Source organism: Anomaloglossus baeobatrachus, chromosome 1 (assembly GCF_048569485.1).
Source record: "Anomaloglossus baeobatrachus isolate aAnoBae1 chromosome 1, aAnoBae1.hap1, whole genome shotgun sequence".
Lineage (NCBI taxonomy): Eukaryota > Metazoa > Chordata > Amphibia > Anura > Aromobatidae > Anomaloglossus > Anomaloglossus baeobatrachus.
The window spans coordinates 552,414,045-552,431,264 of NC_134353.1; the positions used below are offsets into that span (position 1 = coordinate 552,414,045).

At 44.2% G+C, this 17,220-nt stretch overlaps 1 protein-coding gene across 1 annotated transcript in view; it reads right to left on the minus strand.

Moving 5' to 3' along the window:
• The window catches only part of MOB3B (MOB kinase activator 3B), a 125,773-nt gene that overhangs the window by 58,977 nt on the left and 49,576 nt on the right, over positions 1-17,220 (minus strand). The window lies entirely within an intron of this gene.

The window sequence follows — 17,220 nt, forward strand, 5'->3', positions numbered from 1 at the left end:
TAATTGTCTAAAAAGAGCTTCCCTTTAATTTGAATGCCACTTTCCTGATCTGGGTCCTGAGATACTCAGGGACAAGTTGCTATCATTTCTATACAGTAGTTATCTTATCTATACAACCACTTGGTGGCTTCCCTGCCTATAAAGTCATTGTAGGCTCATTGCTGCAGATCCTGCTTTTATTACCCCAAGTAAACAACCAATATTGCTTTGGTAAGCTGCAACTCTGTAGAGGAAATTAATCATTACATGCTAGCTATTCCAATGGAAGAGAATACATTATGTACCAGACACTCAATGTTAAGGCCCCCTGATTTCACTGACACCTGTTGATTTTCCAACATTTATTATTAGTGATGAGCGAGCACTACCATGCTTGGGTGCTCGGTACTCCTAACGAACAGCTGGATGCATGGACGGGTGTGACTCGTGTACCGAGCATAATGGAAGTCAATGGGAAACAAGCATTTTTCAGAAAAATGCTCTAGTCTCCCATTGACTTCCATTATACTTAGGTACTCGAGTGGCACCCATCCGAGCATCCAACTGTTCGTTACAAGTACAGAGCACCCAAGCATGGTAGTGCTCACTCATCACTAGTTGTAATGCAAAGACTGAGAATGGCATAGTTCCGATCATTGATGTATGTCACAGGTCAGCCTCAAAGCGTGTCCGAGACATAGCCATGTGGAAAAGTGGAGTGTTATATAAAGTAAAAGCCTCCAATATTGCCAAAGTTCTGGCTATGTATCCCCATGTGAAGAACAAGACTCAAAAATGTCATCATTTCTACCGCAGGTACAGGGGTCCAATTAGCATATGATGAAGTGAGGTTTTGGGAACAAAATTGTTGGGGGCTACAAAATTGTCTAGACCACCATGATATTTAAAAAATCCTCAGAGAAAAAGACTGAAAATGTCAATTTCTCTGAGGCTGGCAGTGACAAATTGGATTCCTCATCGGGCCACAAAATCAGGATCTATGGCTCAAAATCTTCAGGGGGTGAGGTCCACAGGGGGTCACGAACAGTGGGCACTCGCTGATTTGCTGTCCTGGGGAGTCTGCCTGGGGATTCGATGGAGGAGAAAAAGTAGAGGAATGTGGCATCCTCTCCCTCACTATCAGTATCGGAGGCAAGGAAAGAGTATGCCGCCTCAGCCGAATATACTCTCCGGGGAGAGTGGTTTAGTTTGTAGTGGTTTTATATGTATTGTGCAACAAAATTTTATTTAGACCTGTTTGGTGTAAACTTTATTGAACTAGAATAAACTTCTGCTGTTCCTATATCTATCTAACCGTGTCAGCAATTTTTTTTTTTTAAGAAAAAAAAAAGAAAAAAAAGCAAACCCAACAAAAATTGAGCACGGATACCAATCAGTGATGAACATCACTGATCAGCGCTCAGCTCACATATTTGACACACCAAAGTGGTGCAAGTGTGAAAAGTAACAAAACAAACAGTTCTGTCCAAAAAATGAGCATGGGTACCAATCAGTGATGTACCTCACAAATCAGAGCTCCGCTCACACACCGCAGTGATGTGAGAGTAAAAAATGACAGAACAAAAATGGTTCTGTTAAAAATAAAAAGGAGCATGGGTGCCTATCAATGACGAACGTCAGGACTCTGCACATACACTGCACGCACTGAAGTGGTGAGAATGTATATAACGGTTGGTCATCAGTGATGTATGTCACTGGTAGGTGTTCAGCTCACAAAACGCACACACCAAAGTGATGCAGAAGAAAAAAAAAAAGTACTGCATCCCTAAAGGGTAGTGAATTTGGGAGATTCTAAAAATCACACAGCAGGAGCACAACAGCAGAACTACAAGTCCCAGCAAACAAACGGTAGCACGGCGGTAATACAACTGCTCTGCACATCAATACCGACTGGAATGGAGATGTGCAGAGCAGTAACAATATTTTGTATGCCATCATTTTACTGTGAATGGTCAGTCTGCGCAGACCAACCAGTTGCAGCGTTCACAGTAGGTGGGACCACTGCCAAGTCACTGGGGTCTTCATAGTGATTGGTGCGGTCAAAGAGAGCACCAATCACCACTGTCCACCCATGTTACAATGCTGTGATTGGCCGATCACATTTGATTGGCCAATCAGAGTGATCAATGGAGTGATACTGCCACCATGTTACTTAGGGTCCTGACACTGATTGGTGCGGTCAGCATTTCACACCAATGTATAAAGCATTGTTATTGGCGAGAAGTGCTTCCCTATTGCGATTGACTGGTCGCTTTTGATTGCCTCTGTGTGTGTGTGCAGGGTGTTCGAGTGGAGGGGAGGGGTGTCAAAACCCTCTTGGGCATTGAGGCAACATATCCTCGTGCTCGTTCTCCTGCAGGATGTACCGGTACGTCCATTTGTGAGAAGTCACTTCAAAATAGGATATATCGGTACGTCCATGGTTGGGAAGGGGTTAATAAAGACTCCTGAAAAGCTTTGTTGGTCGTCTTTCAGCATTTACCATTTTCCACTTCAACCTTGATTTCCGTCAATAGCAAATAGCCGAAATAAAACGCAGTAGTGATATGGAAAAAGCTAAAAATCGACGCGGCCGGAGCGTACCGCAGAGTTGTGTATGCAGAAGTGATCAATACGGAATTGCTGCAGAATTTCTCACAGTATAATTTTGTGACATATAAAATGACCCTGTGCAACTAATGAGCTGGGAGAACTTCTGGGATTTCCAATGTAACACTGAAAATGATGAAGTCAGCAGAAAAGCAAGAGAAAAGAGAAACAAGACATGTTCCTACACAGCTATTACTTTCCGTGACTTGGCCTATAAATCATACAAGAGTTCAATTCAAACTCGCTTAGAATGGAAGAATGCTGAATCTAGAAAGGAGACACACCAGTAATTCTATCCACAGATAGCACAACCTAATCTGCTAAAGCTACAAAATAAAGAAAAATTGATTTTATTTTTATTCCTTTAGCTACATTAGTGCTTTGTCGTGTTTTTTCTTACTAGCCAGACTGGCATTTGACATGACCGTTTTGCTGTCTATGATTTCTAATTCTCAGAATTATTCTATTAATTTATATTCTCATTACAATATACAGTTGCTATTCATTGCGCTCCGGAGCGACTGTGAAAGGTTTGTATTTAAAGGCGATGTCCACCTTTAGGGACATTTTTTTGTCTTACTCAAGGGCACTTTACACGCTGCGATATCACTATCGATATCGCTAGCGAGCGTACCCGCCCACGTTGGTTGTGCGTCACGGGCAAATCGCTGCCTGTGGCGCACATCATCACTAACACCCGTCACACTACTTACCTGCCTAGCGACGTCGCTGTGTCCAGCGAACCGCCTCCTTTCTGAGGGGGCGGTTTGTGCGGCGTCACTAAGCGGCCGCCCAATATAGAAGCGGAGGGGCGGAGATGAGCGGGACGAACATCCCACCCACCTCCTTCCTACCTCATTGCAGGCGGCCGCAGGTACGAGGTTGTTCCTCATTCCTGTGGTGTCACACACAGCGATGTGTGCTGCCGCAGGAACGACGAACAACCTGCGTCCTGCAACAGCAAAGATAATCGGGAATGGAACGACGCGTCAACGATCAACGATTAGGTAAGTAATTTTGATCGTTAACGGTCGTTCCTGCGTTGCACATGCAACAACGTCGCTAACGAGACCGGATGTGCGTCACGAATTCCGTGACCCCAATGACATCTCATTAGCGATGTCGTTGCGTGTAAAGAGGCCTTTAGGCTAAGTTCACACTTCCGTTGTTTTGCATCAGTCACAATCAGTTTTGTGGCTGATGTGAATGATGCGTTGCAGATTGTGGTACAACTGATGGGACGGATTGGTTAAAAAAAACGCATCCGTTACCTGGCAAAGGGGAGAGAGGGAGAGAGCCCCCATCATCCCCACACACACACCGGCACTACCGCCCTTATCACCGCACACACGCAGGCGCTACCGCCCCCCATCATCCCCACACACACAGGCACTACTGACCCCATCATCACCGCACACACACAGGTACTACTGCCCCCATCATCACCGCACACACCGGCACTACCGCCCCCCCATCATCACCGCACACACCGGCACTACCGCCCCCATCATCACCGCACACACACCAGCACTACTGTCCCCATCATCACCGCACACACACCAGCACTACCATCCCCATCATCACCGCACACACACCAGCACTACCACCCCCATCCCCATCATCACCGCACACACTGGCAATACCACCCCCATCATCACCGCACACACCGGCACTACCGCCTCCATCATCACCGCATACACCAGTACTACTGCCCCTATCAGCAACGTTCACACACAGGCACTACCGCCGCCATCATCACCGCACACACACCAGCACTACCACCCCCATCATCACCGCACACACTGGCAATACCACCCCCATCATCACCGCACACACCGGCATTACCGCCTCCATCATCACCGCATACACCAGTACTACTGCCCCTATCAGCAACGTTCACACACAGGCACTACCGCCGCCATCATCACTAGCACTGCCACTCACATAATCACCGCACACAGTGGCACTACCACCCCCATCATCACCACACACACACACACACACACACACACAGGCACTACCACCACCATCATGACAGCACACACCGGCACTACCGCCCTCATCATAACAGCACACACATTAGCACTACCGCCCCCATTCTCAACGCACACACACCGGCACTACCGCCCTCATCATGACAGCACACACACAGGCACTACCTGAGTGACATCACTGCTGACAGCGTGACTCACTTCAGTTGCTCTGTGGAGCTCACAGCGAGCGGTCGTGTTCTACTGCGGCTCCTGTGAGCTTCCAATGTAGCAGAGCTGAAAGCGTAGTGGGTGTCTCAGACGCCTGCCATGATTAACCTAGGACTTAATGGCAGCTATGGGCTGCCATTAGTTCCTTATTACCCCGATTGACACCGCACCAGGGCAATATGGGATGAGCCGGGTAGAGTCCCGGGACTGTTGCATCTACTGGATGAAGCAATTCCGGGCGGCTGCTGGCTGATATTTTTAGGCTGGGGGGCTCCCCATAACGTGGGGGCTCCCCATCCTGAGAATACCAGCCCTCAGCCGTGTGGCTTTACCTTGGCTGGTATCAAAATTAGGGGGGGACCGCACACCGTTTTTTTTAATTTATTTTATTGCAAGATATAGACCCGCCCACCAGCGGCTGTGATTGGTTGCAGTGAGACAGCTGTCACTCAGCGTGGGGGCTCATCTAACTGCAACCAATCATAGGTGCCTGTGGGCGGGGGAAGCAGGGAATACGAGATGGAATAATAAGCTGCCGGCAGTTTTAAAATCACGAGAAACCACCGGAGCAGTGTGACAGCTGTGCAGCGCCGTCACGGTGATCGTGGGGCCTATACCCTATGCCACCACTGCCAGAATCATACATTGTACTGCTAGGCAGTTCATTTACTGTGTCCAATATATCTCAGCAGTCCCACAGGGACAGATAGCCCTTTGCCTATGGTTACAGCTCCTTATGGTCTCCCCCTGATAGCCCGTTAAAGCATATGTATGTCTTTGAGATAACTGAGAACCAGTCAGTGAGAGAGTCTAATTGTGCTGCCATCTATTCTCACACTGTATTACAGACTTATGATCGTAACCTCCTGATCACTTACACCTTCTGGTGATGACCAGTTTCTACTGAATTCACGTTCCCCCATTTTTGACATAGATAATTCTATCCTTGATAACGACTACGATAGTCGAAACGTTGGATGAATTTATCGTTTTTGCACTAATAAAACTGATTCTGCATTCAAGAAAACATTTTTTTCATGCTCTTATTCATCTTAGTGTGCCAGAAACATTCTTTTTCTGATTGACTCTCATTCTTTCTGGGCACCTAGTCTATACACAGTGAGCCAGACATATTCTTTTACTACTAGCTGTGCAGCGCCGTCACGGTGATCGGTGAGTATGAGAGAGGGGGTTAGAGGGAGAGACAGAGACCGACTGACAGAGAGAGACAGACCAACCAACAGACAGGGAGAGAATTTTGTACTAACCAGAAAGGAATTTCCACTTCTGAGCAGGTCCTGTTGCTAAAAACTGATTTGTCGCTGGAATCAGTCATTTAATGGATTCCGACGGATTCAGGAGCCCATAGGCTTCCATTATAACCATGACGGATGCCAAGAGAATCCTGCGCGGTGCGGTTTTTTTGCCGCTCCAAAAACGTTACATTCTGCGTTGCTTCCGCCCCCGATTGTCAGTCATTTCATAACTGATCAGTCGCATAGCGGATGCAATACAGGGCCATCAGTCACAATCCGTCGTTAATACAAGTCTAAGGGGAAAAAACTAAAGCTCTGCAGGATTCAGTTGTTTCTCAAAACGACGAATTGTGACTGATGGAAAACAACGGAAATGTGAACTTAGCCTTAGATACATTTATTTTCGGCTAAAAATCATTTTTGGAATTGGGTTTCATTAGAAATGTACCATTGTTTGACCTTTACTGGCTTTGTTTCCTTGCATATTGAAGATTTATGTGGTCTGTAGTCATAAAACAGCTGAGTGGAGCTCAGAAAAAAGACAAGTTAGAAAATCTGCTATTGGACTGTGACAATGAGCTCACTGACTGATCCTCCGTTAACTCTGCAGCCAGCAACACTGATGACCCATCCTTAGGATCGGTCATCAATGTCTGACTGGCGTGGGGCCAACAAACTCCCACCGATCAGCTGATCTCAGTGTCAGCAGGAGACTGGAAATGCTCACTTCTAAAGCTGCTCCACCTTCTGATAGTGGCTGCAGCCGGATACTGCACAATTGCCTCCTATTGATCTGTATAGGAGGCAGATAGTTCCCGCATTCGGGTACTGTAAATCATAAGGTGGAGCAGCTCCAGAACTGAGCTTGATAATCGGACCACACTTTGATGTCATCTGAGCATGGTCTGACTTTGAAAGTCCAAGCGCCATCTGATTCTCGAAGGTAAATGGAGCATCCTGCAATTTGTTTTTTCGCAAAGGAATCGGACTTATATACTGCCTTATTGAATAACATTGGTTCAAGTGCTATCAGAGTTTTCGATGTACTGTATAGTACGTCGGCCGAACGTACGGTCATCTGCAAGTGCCCTATAAGCAAGAAAAATAAATAAGCCAATGCTTTACTAGGTTTAGAAACTTGGTTAATATATGTAGGGAAAGAGAAGAAAAGTAAATATAAAGTGGTAAATATAAAGTGATAAATATATTACATAAACCCAAAATTGTATCAATAATCCCTCACCCCCTCAACAAAAAAAAACCCAAAAAACCCTACACAACTCCCTCATTGAAAACAAAATGTCTCAAAGTAACGTCCCAAAAATATAGGGAATACTAAACCTTCATGGCAACAATTCTAACAAATAGCTTTACCTCTATGTATTAGAATATTTAGCGGTGTATAGATTTCGTATTCAAAAAGGTAATGAGGTAAAAAGAAAAAAAATGAACATTTTTAATTGTATTGATTCCGTTGTATTTGATCATTGCAAAAGGTAAGTAAGACATGGGGGTGTTACAATATCACATTAAAACAAAGCCTTGGACACTTTGTACTTAGCCTGTGCGTGGAAAAATAAAGAAGCAGGTTAATCTGAGATTATGCATTTGTGCAGGTTCTTAATGTTCCAAATCACTTACAGCAAGAATGTCATTTGCTGTCTACATGATGTAATTGGAAATCAACAGCCGGTGCGGAATTGGAAAACAGTAAAAAAGGAGTCGAAAAGGCTGGAGCTCCAATACAATGGTATATATTGTTTCGATGGCGGTGTGGGACATTCCATTGAGATATCATATACCATCACCACTAAGGGTACCTAAAGTGGCCGAGGCTCACCTATTCAAGTCTAGAAAAGAACAAAAATCCAAGTGGCATCCATTTTTTAGAAATACATTGTCATTCAGTAGCATAGGACACTGTAAATAGTCCTGTAAATGATCAATAGCTGCTGAGAAAAAAAAAAACTGATAGCACATCGATCACATCAGAAAAAAAAAACCATCCTACCATATTTTTCTGAATGAAAAGGAGACCGACTTTTTATATGCTAGTGTGAACGTATGCTAAAACTGATCAAAGTAAAATGACTATGCCTAATGTAGCTGCTATTTTGTAGTCCTAAAATAATCCACTAAGGTGTCTTCAGTCTTCATCTATGGATCTCTGGCACCCTCCTTACAATTTAGAGTGAGCTTTAGGCCTCTTTCACACGTCCGTACAAAGCGCGTGTTCATGGTGTAGGTGCGTGTATCCTTACGTGTGTGTGTTCAGCGTGTGCTATGCCTGAGCTTAATGAGCAGGCCTTGAAGCAGCAGCAGAGGCAGGCAGCAACGCTGAAGACCGGTGAGTATAGAAAATCATTTTATTTCAAAGACACGTGTTTTCTCCGGTACGTGTCACACTGATTACATCAGTGTGCAATCCGTGTCACATCAATGCTGCCAGAGAAATATGGACAAGTCGCTGTGTGGAACACACAGACACGCGTATGCTCCACACAGACATACTGTATGTTCGTGTCAAATCACTGATGTGCGCAGACCAATTGATTTTAATTTAATTTAATTTACATCTAAAACCAGAAGTCACATGTACCGGAAACACAGACGTGTGAGGAAGGCCTTAATACTACAACTTCTGAGATATGTGATCTGACCACATCTTCCCAAGTGATAACTACGCTTTCCATTATAGCCTGCAGTAATGGTGGTGGACTATTCTCTTCTGGAAAGTAAGAGGTGACATGGGAAAATAGAAGATTTTTATTTTTTTTTTATAAATGGGGCTAGGTTATATGAGATAGTTGCAAGAATTTCATGTTGAATATTGCATTAAAAAAATAATTCTGTACATGAGATCCATTGGCTATTGAAGTAAAATGCAATTTTAAAGATATCAGAAAAAAGGTCTCTCTGAAGTTCCTTATACCTATTAGAAGAATGTAATTATTCTAATTTTGGTCAATTCCACCAAGATCAATGGTCTCATGTGTATGGGTGTGGTGGCCTACTGGTGGTCGAACAAGACTTCAATCATGCATGTCTGATTTCAGATTACCGATCGCCTTGTTCTCCAGGAGCTAACCTACACACCAGCATTTTAGCTGGCAATGTTCTCATAGACAACACAAGAGTAGTCAGCTGAGCAAGCGTTCGAGAGTGGTAGAGTTGGATAAGATGGCTGTCAGCCAAACAAACAATCGGTTGAAACATCATTCAGCCAATAGCCAATTAATGTGTATGGCCAGCTTTAAGCTCACACATTCAGCATTTGCTTTTCTGTTTGCAGACATCATAAGAAATCTAATATATAAAGCTGAGTGTGTGTGTGTGTGTGTGTGTGTGTGTGTGTGCGCTAAAGGAATCCACACCGTCGCATTTACAATCACAAAATTTTGCACAGACACCTCATGTGACTCAGGGAACGTCATAGACCATGTTTTGACAAGAAAATGTAACCCCGCGCTTTACAGTTACTCTCCAAAAAACATGCCTCCACTAAAGTGAATGGAGCTGCGAGCTACAGGCTATTAATAGGAGCTATGATTGGTTGCTATAGGAACAAAGGACGTTCATAGTATGACAAGCTTATGCGTGAGGTAATACGATGTCGGTGGAGAGACGGACAGACAGATGTTGGAGAGACAGATAAGAAAAAAAGCCAGACAGACAGACGGGGAAAGGGAGACAGACAGACGGGGAAAGGAAGCCAGACAGACGGGGAAAGGAAGCCAGACAGACGGGGAAAGGAAGCCAGACAGACGGGGAAAGGAAGCCAGACAGACGGGGAAAGGAAGCCAGACAGACGGGGAAAGGGAGACAGACAGACGGGGAAAGGGAGACAGACAGACGGGGAAAGGAAGCCAGACAGACGGTGAAAGGAAGCCAGACAGACGGTGAAAGGAAGCCAGACAGACGGTGAAAGGAAGCCAGACAGACGGTGAAAGGAAGCCAGACAGACGGGGAAAGGAAGCCAGACAGACGGGGAAAGGAAGCCAGACAGACGGGGAAAGGAAGCCAGACAGACGGGGAAAGGAAGCCAGACAGACGGGGAAAGGAAGCCAGACAGACGGGGAAAGGAAGCCAGACAGACGGGGAAAGGAAGCCAGACAGACGGGGAAAGGAAGCCAGACAGACGGGGAAAGGAAGCCAGACAGACGGGGAAAGGAAGCCAGACAGACGGGGAAAGGAAGCGAGACAGACGGGGAAAGGGAGACAGACGGGGAAAGGGAGACAGATGGGGAAAGGGAGACAGACACAGAGACAGAAAGATAGAGACAGAGACTGATACAGAGACAAACAGAGAGATAGACACAGACAGACACACAGATACAATCAGGGAAAGAGACAGACAGACAGAGACTGGGAAAGAGACAGAGAGACAGTTACTATCCAGTGCAACGCCCAGGTACTACAGCTAGTGTTTTTATATATACCAAATTAAAGCATATGGAAGCTCTGTCTCAAGATGCATCTACACTGGCCGATAACCCCTCAGATTGTAAATTTAAAAGGGTTGTCCAGGCTCATCATGAAAGCCTGCAGTCACTATGTGACTACATACTTGTGAACCCTCACATTGCGTGCAGTGAGCACTGTGAGGACTCTCTGGTGCCGAGCGTTCACGTGACCACAAGTATTCATTGTTCCCGCCACACTCCAACTAGACGTGCGCAATCTAACTCAATACAAGTGAACTGAGCAAGGCCAAGCACGGATAGTCAGAATATGACCAAGAGTATACCTATCACATACATGTAGTCACATGACCACTCATTCTCACCTCCGGCACAGGAAATTCCGAAGTGCGCATGATGTGAGAATTCAAGTCTGCAGTCATAACACGTTGCTCCCCCTTTTTTGCCCTGCATTTGGGCTATATAGCTTTCCACAGTCAGGGGTTGAAACAGTCAGGTCTTGTTGCTGCTCTGCCCCATCTATTTTGAGTTCTGGTCAAGTAAATGGATTGAACTGAATTAGGAGTCCAAAATCACTCATTCATCACTCATGCACGACAGTTAAAGTGAGCAAAATAATTCTCAGTCATCTTTCGAAAATTGTTTAATGTTAATGGAGATTGTTCGTTCTTTCAACGATTAGACCAGAAAAAAGAGGAGTTGAAATTGTAGTCCTAAATCTAGGTAGGTACGGCTTTCAGTGATTGGAAGATCGCGCTCGAGGCAATGGCAGCAGCAGTTAGGAGTGCATATCTGTGTCAGTGTTCATCACTATTATTCTGAAACAGAGGCTATGATAGCAAATCATGCACATTTTTTAATTGTAGCCCAATTAAAAAAAAATGGGGGGTTCAAAATACATACATTTAAAGAAAAGAAAATGGTCCCCAAAAGGTGATCAAAAGATTTGTTTAGAGCCAGGGAATGGTGGTAAATCAATAAAAAAAAAACTGCTAGTGATGAGCACGCACTAGCATGCTTGGGTTCTCGGTACTTGTAATGAGCAGTTGGATGCTTGCATGGGTGTGATTCGTGTACGGAATATAATGGAAATCACTGGGAAACTAGAGAATCGTTTAGAAAAACTTTCTAGAAAAATGCTCAAGTTCCCCAGAGACTTCTATTATACTCGGGTGCTCGAATCCCGCCCATCTGAGAAGCAAGCACCTGGGCATGGTAGTGCTGGCTCATCACTATTGCTCATCCATTTTATCTCTGTGCAGCTTTCAGGGTTCTCACTGCCAATCTTCTATGTGCCAGCAGTAGTAATGTAGAGCATACAGGACATCGTTGAAGCCAAGTAAGGCTAGGTCCACATTTCCATTTGCATCAGTCACATGCGTTACTTGACGCTTGTGACTGCTGCGTTGTACAACGGGTGACAAGAATTGGAATTCATTGTCATCATAAAGCGGATTCCTTTGTAAAACGAGAGAGAGAGAACGATCAGCTGATTGTTCACAATAGCCGGCTTTTGAGAGCGAACAGATGATCTCCCGGCAGCCGGCTATTGTGAACGATCAGCTGATCGTTCGGCCGCCGAGAGAGAGCATGCGCAGCGAAATCAAAAGGATTCCGCTGCTCAAAAAACGCTACATGCTGCGTTCCTGCCGCCCGACGGTCAGTCGTTCCACGACTGATCAGTCGGGCGGCGGATGCAACGCAAGGGCATCAGTCACAATTCCGCTCATACAAGTCCATGGGAACAACGGAATCCGCCAAACGGATTCCATTATAAGAGCTGCGACTGATCATAAACAACGGAAATGTGGACCTAGCCTAAGGAGGAGACTGGTGGGGAGGACTAAGACGCGGCACTTGAGCATCATGTACTTGTGTCATGTACTTGTGACCTCTCTCCTTTCGTCATTTCTTGCCTCTTCAGTGTGAATGTTCTGTAGAATAGATTGGTTCTACTTTAATTTTTTTGCTATCATAATGTTATATGAGCTGAGTGGCAGGTAGCCTTTTTAGGAAGGGAGACTCGTGCCAATCTCTTTAATGGGCTCGATGTAGAAGGCAGAATTTTTCAGGTGCAACACGTTAATAAAGACGGCACAGCTCCTCTGCTATGACTGCGGGCGGTCTGAGATTGGGCGTCACTGTATGTAGTGCATCATTTTGTCAAGTACAATCCAATGATGTGTTCTGCATTACACATCTCTGCGGACTGCTAGTCATACATAACATGCTGGAAGGTGAGCAGCTAGCAATAGGCAAAGAATGTCTGGAATGTGCATACCATTCAGACAATATGCTTCTTCACAATGTGGAAGGTGTTCCAAGAGGCAGACAGGTCTGTACACTACAAGAATGGTAATAACCCTACAAAATGCAACTGGACTTGTCATGAAGCTATAAATGCCAAAATAGGATTTTAATAGCTGAATAGTTTCACAAACTTTTCGGCATGAACACATCACATACATATTTCATTTAAATGTCACTAGGTTTTGCTCCCCCATCTGAGAGTAGCATGATGTAGAGAAAGAGACCCTGATTCTAGTGATGTGTCACTTATTGAGCTGATTGCTGTAGATTTGATACAATTATGGTTTATTTGCTACATATCTACCGCTTCTCTGAATGCTGAGCTCTTTATAACCCTGGCGTTGTTACCGATTGGCAGCGGTGTACACTGTGCATAGGCAGAAAGCTGAAAATCAGTGGTGGGGGCGGGGTTATATAGTGCTCATGAATATGGAGGACTACATGGCAGAAGGATTACTAGTCTGATAACCTCCTGCTGATAAAACAATTATGTAATCAAAACTGCAGAAAATAGCCCAGTAAGGCTATGTGCACACTAGAAAAAGGATTTTTCTCAAGAAAATTTCTTAAGAAATTTCTTGAGAGTGAAGGATTAGCGCACCTGCGTTTTTACCGCGATTTGGTGCGTTTTTGGTGCGTTTTTACCGCTGGTTGCTCCCTGCGTTATTGTGCCATTATCTATGGCAAAAAACGCAGTTAGCTGCAGAAAAGAAGTGACATGCTCATTCTTTTTCTTAAGAAAATCTACTGAAAGAATTTTCTTAAGAAGAAAACGCAGTGTGTGCACAGCTAATTTTTTTTGCCATAGGTTTTGCTGGGGAATGTCTGCAGAAAGGTTACAAGAATTTCTCAAGAAATTTCTGCAGCAAAAAAGCACCAAAAACGCAGGTAAAAAACGCAGTGTGTGAACATAGCCTAAGTGATACATCGCTGAAATCACGGACTGTCTCTACGTTACACTACTCTCAGAGCTTAGGTGGCAAAAATTTGTTGACAGATTCCCTTTACCAGAAATAAGGTTGTGCCTCTTCCTTTGTCTAGGTCTTAAAGTTCAACTCAATATAGCCATATGAGGGCTTATTTTTTGCTCGACAAGTTGAACTTTCAAGGAAACCATTCACTTTGCCCCTTAATAAACATGAGTTTAACTCCACTCGTAACATGCAGGCACACGTCAGCTGTTGAAAACAGCTGATATGTGCGCGGATCGCCGCATCCTGCCCGCGGCAGGGGGCGGGGCTTAACGTCACACGCTCCATGACGGATATATCTGTCAAAGGTCGTGAAGGGGTTAATTGGTTCCAGGAGTGTGTTCTTAAACCAAGTTACTCTTATATCAAAGCGAATTTTCTCATAGGAAATAATTGAAACAGACAATTTGTTCCACAACCCAAAAATATTTACAGTATTTATACAAACTTATTACAGTTATACAAAATAATGTTCTGTATTCATATCAAATTATTACCATACACTAATACAAAATACTGTACAGTAAAAAAACAAATTAAACTGTACTTTAGCTTACAATAGAATTGTTGGTGTGCGGGACGTACAGTATAAGCAATGGGCTCTACTGGTTAGCAGAAGAAGTACAGTACTGTATCTAATACAAAGATACATGCTGTATAGTTTCTACTGTACAATGATATATGGTATACAGTACATATGGACAGAAAATTACCTCTAGAGCGGGTCAGAACGAGGTGAAAAGGACAGAACCGGAAGTGTACACAGTGAATATTTGCTCTTACTGCAAATCATTGCTCTTAAAGTTACCCATTGTTAAAAAGCTCTGCTTGTCTTGCAAAACGCTCTCAAACCAAGTTACTCTTAATCCAAGGTTCCACTGTACAAGTCTATCGAGTTCAATTTCTAACCTAAATGTTGATCCATGAGGCAGAGGCGGATTGCCCAATATTAGGGGAACAATCACGGCAATCAGACTACTTCTCTAAAATCAGTGTCCCATCACAGAATCTAGCACTCACTATTTGTAAAATTATATTCCTCTAAAAAGGCATCCTTGCCCTCCTTGAACGTTTCTAGTAAATGCACCATTACATCATGTAACGGAGAGCTTTACAGTCTAACTGCTCACACAGATTAGAATCTTTTCCTCTAATGATGGAGAAACCTTCTTTTCTATAGGCATAGAGAATGTCCACGTGAAAATACAAAACTGCGACAACTTGTATCATTTTCATGCAAGTTTCGCCCAGCTTCACCAATATGGGGGAGCTTTGGCGGGACAGAGGCGTGCCATCCCAGCTCATCTAATTCATCACGAGCTGTAGCACACCTAGGCCAGAAATCCTATTCCATTCCCAGACTAGAGTAAAGATTTGTGGCACAAAGCACACAACTTGTCACATGGTGCAGATTCATTATTAGGCATACGTAGAAGGTTCTGACGCCAACATGCTGCTCTTTATGATCCAGGGCCTCAGTTTGTTTAAAAAGGAGTCTATAAGCATGGCACATTCTCAATTGGCACTCTTTCTAGCAGTAGTAGCACTCCAAATCTGTCAGATTGCGAGGGCATCTCCTTTACAGCTTTTATCAGTTAAACCAACAGATTTTCAATTGAACTCAAGTCTGGGTTGTGGCTGGACCATCCCAAAGCTTTGATCTTCTGTTGAAACCATTCTTTCACTTTATTGGGGCTACTCTTAGGGTCATCGTCATGCTGAAAAGTGAAAAGCTTTTTCATCTTCCGCTTTTTAACAGAACTGAAGGTTTTGCTGCAAAAATTGAGTAATATTTGTAACGGTTCATAAATTCCCTCCACCTTGAGAAAAGCCCAGTTCCAGCTGCTAAAACAAAGCCCCAAAAGTATCTATTCCACAGGTCAGAGTTATGAAAAGTACAATAGATTGTCGCCCATGCAGTACACAACCAGTACTTGCCATAAATTGATGCAGTGTTTTTCATTATTGCTGTAGGCCTCCCAGGTCAATTTTCTTCTAGTCTTCTCATCAATTTTTGAGGGATGTCCAGTTCTGAGTGATATCAATGTGCCAAAATTAGGACACTTCTTGATGCCCATATTCATAGTGTTCCACAATATAATACTTTTTTTTGTATCCTTTTCCTGACTGATTACGTCCAACAATGAGATCCCTTTGCTGGGTTGTAAACTGTTTACAGACCTTGGCTTTGATGTAAAATGCAACTAAAAAAATGTCAGGGAAATCGTACTAAAATAGCTAAACTTTATACGGAGCTAATCAGAATCAGTTAAAATGATGATAGCTGTATACGGACTACTAAAACATGAGTTTAACCCCAATTTTCAGGTTTTCGCTTTTTCATCCCTTTCTTCCAGTAGCCATTACTGTTTTATTTTTCCGTCTATATAGCCATATGAGGGCTTATTTTTTGCTGGACAAGTTGAACTTTCAAGGAAACCATTCACTTTGCCCCTTAATAAACATGAGTTTAACCCATTCACCACCTGACAATTTTACATTTTTAGTTTTTCCTAACTTTCGTCCAAGGGCCATAACTTTTCTATTTTACCACCAATATAGCCATATGAGGGCTTGTTTTCTGCGGGAATAGTTGTCCTTTTCAATGACACCATTTATTCTGCCTAAGGCTATGTGCGCACTTACCGGATTTTGCCGCAGATTTTCCACAGATTTGCTGCATGTTTCGCTGCAGAAAATGTTCATAACATCTCTGCAGTGAATCACCAGCAAATCCTATGGAGAAAAAAAATCCTGTGCGCACTGGGCGGAATTTGACAGCTGCATGTTTTGCTGCGGGAATCCCGCAGCAAAAACAAGTGCATGTCAATTCTTTTCCGCACGTCTCTGCGGGATTTCACTCCATTGACTCCAATGTTAATCATGAAATCCCGCAGGGAATAACGCAGGCAGCAAATTCTGTGCGGTTCACTGCGTTTTGCTGCGTTATTCCCTGCGGTATTTCGCGGTTTACCTCCGGTAATGTACATCGCCTGTCTGCGGTTTGCAGGGAAGTGATGTCATTACAGGAAGAGGAAGCCGTGCAGAGAGTAAACAAACACAGATCACAGACACAGACATCACAGACACATAGAACACAGACACAGACACATAGAACACACATAGAAAGAAAACGGAAATATAGAAAACAAAGAACGTGGGCTCCGCTGCATATTTACCTTCCAGCCGAGGTAAACACACAGCGGCGGGCCGGTATTCTCAGGCTGGGGAGGGAGAGGGGCAGGGATAATGTCCCCTGCCTCACTCCCCCTCCCGCAGCCGAGAATATCAGCCGCAGCTGCCCCGGGAATGTCGCATGCATTATGCGGCAGCACCGGCGTGTCCCCGGCTCTTCTTGCTGCCGTGTAGCAGTGGCAGCAAGGTAATACAAGGGATTAATGGTGGTGGATCACCGCCATTAACTCCAGGCTTGATCATGGCAGCGTCTATGTGACAGCTGACATGATCAACC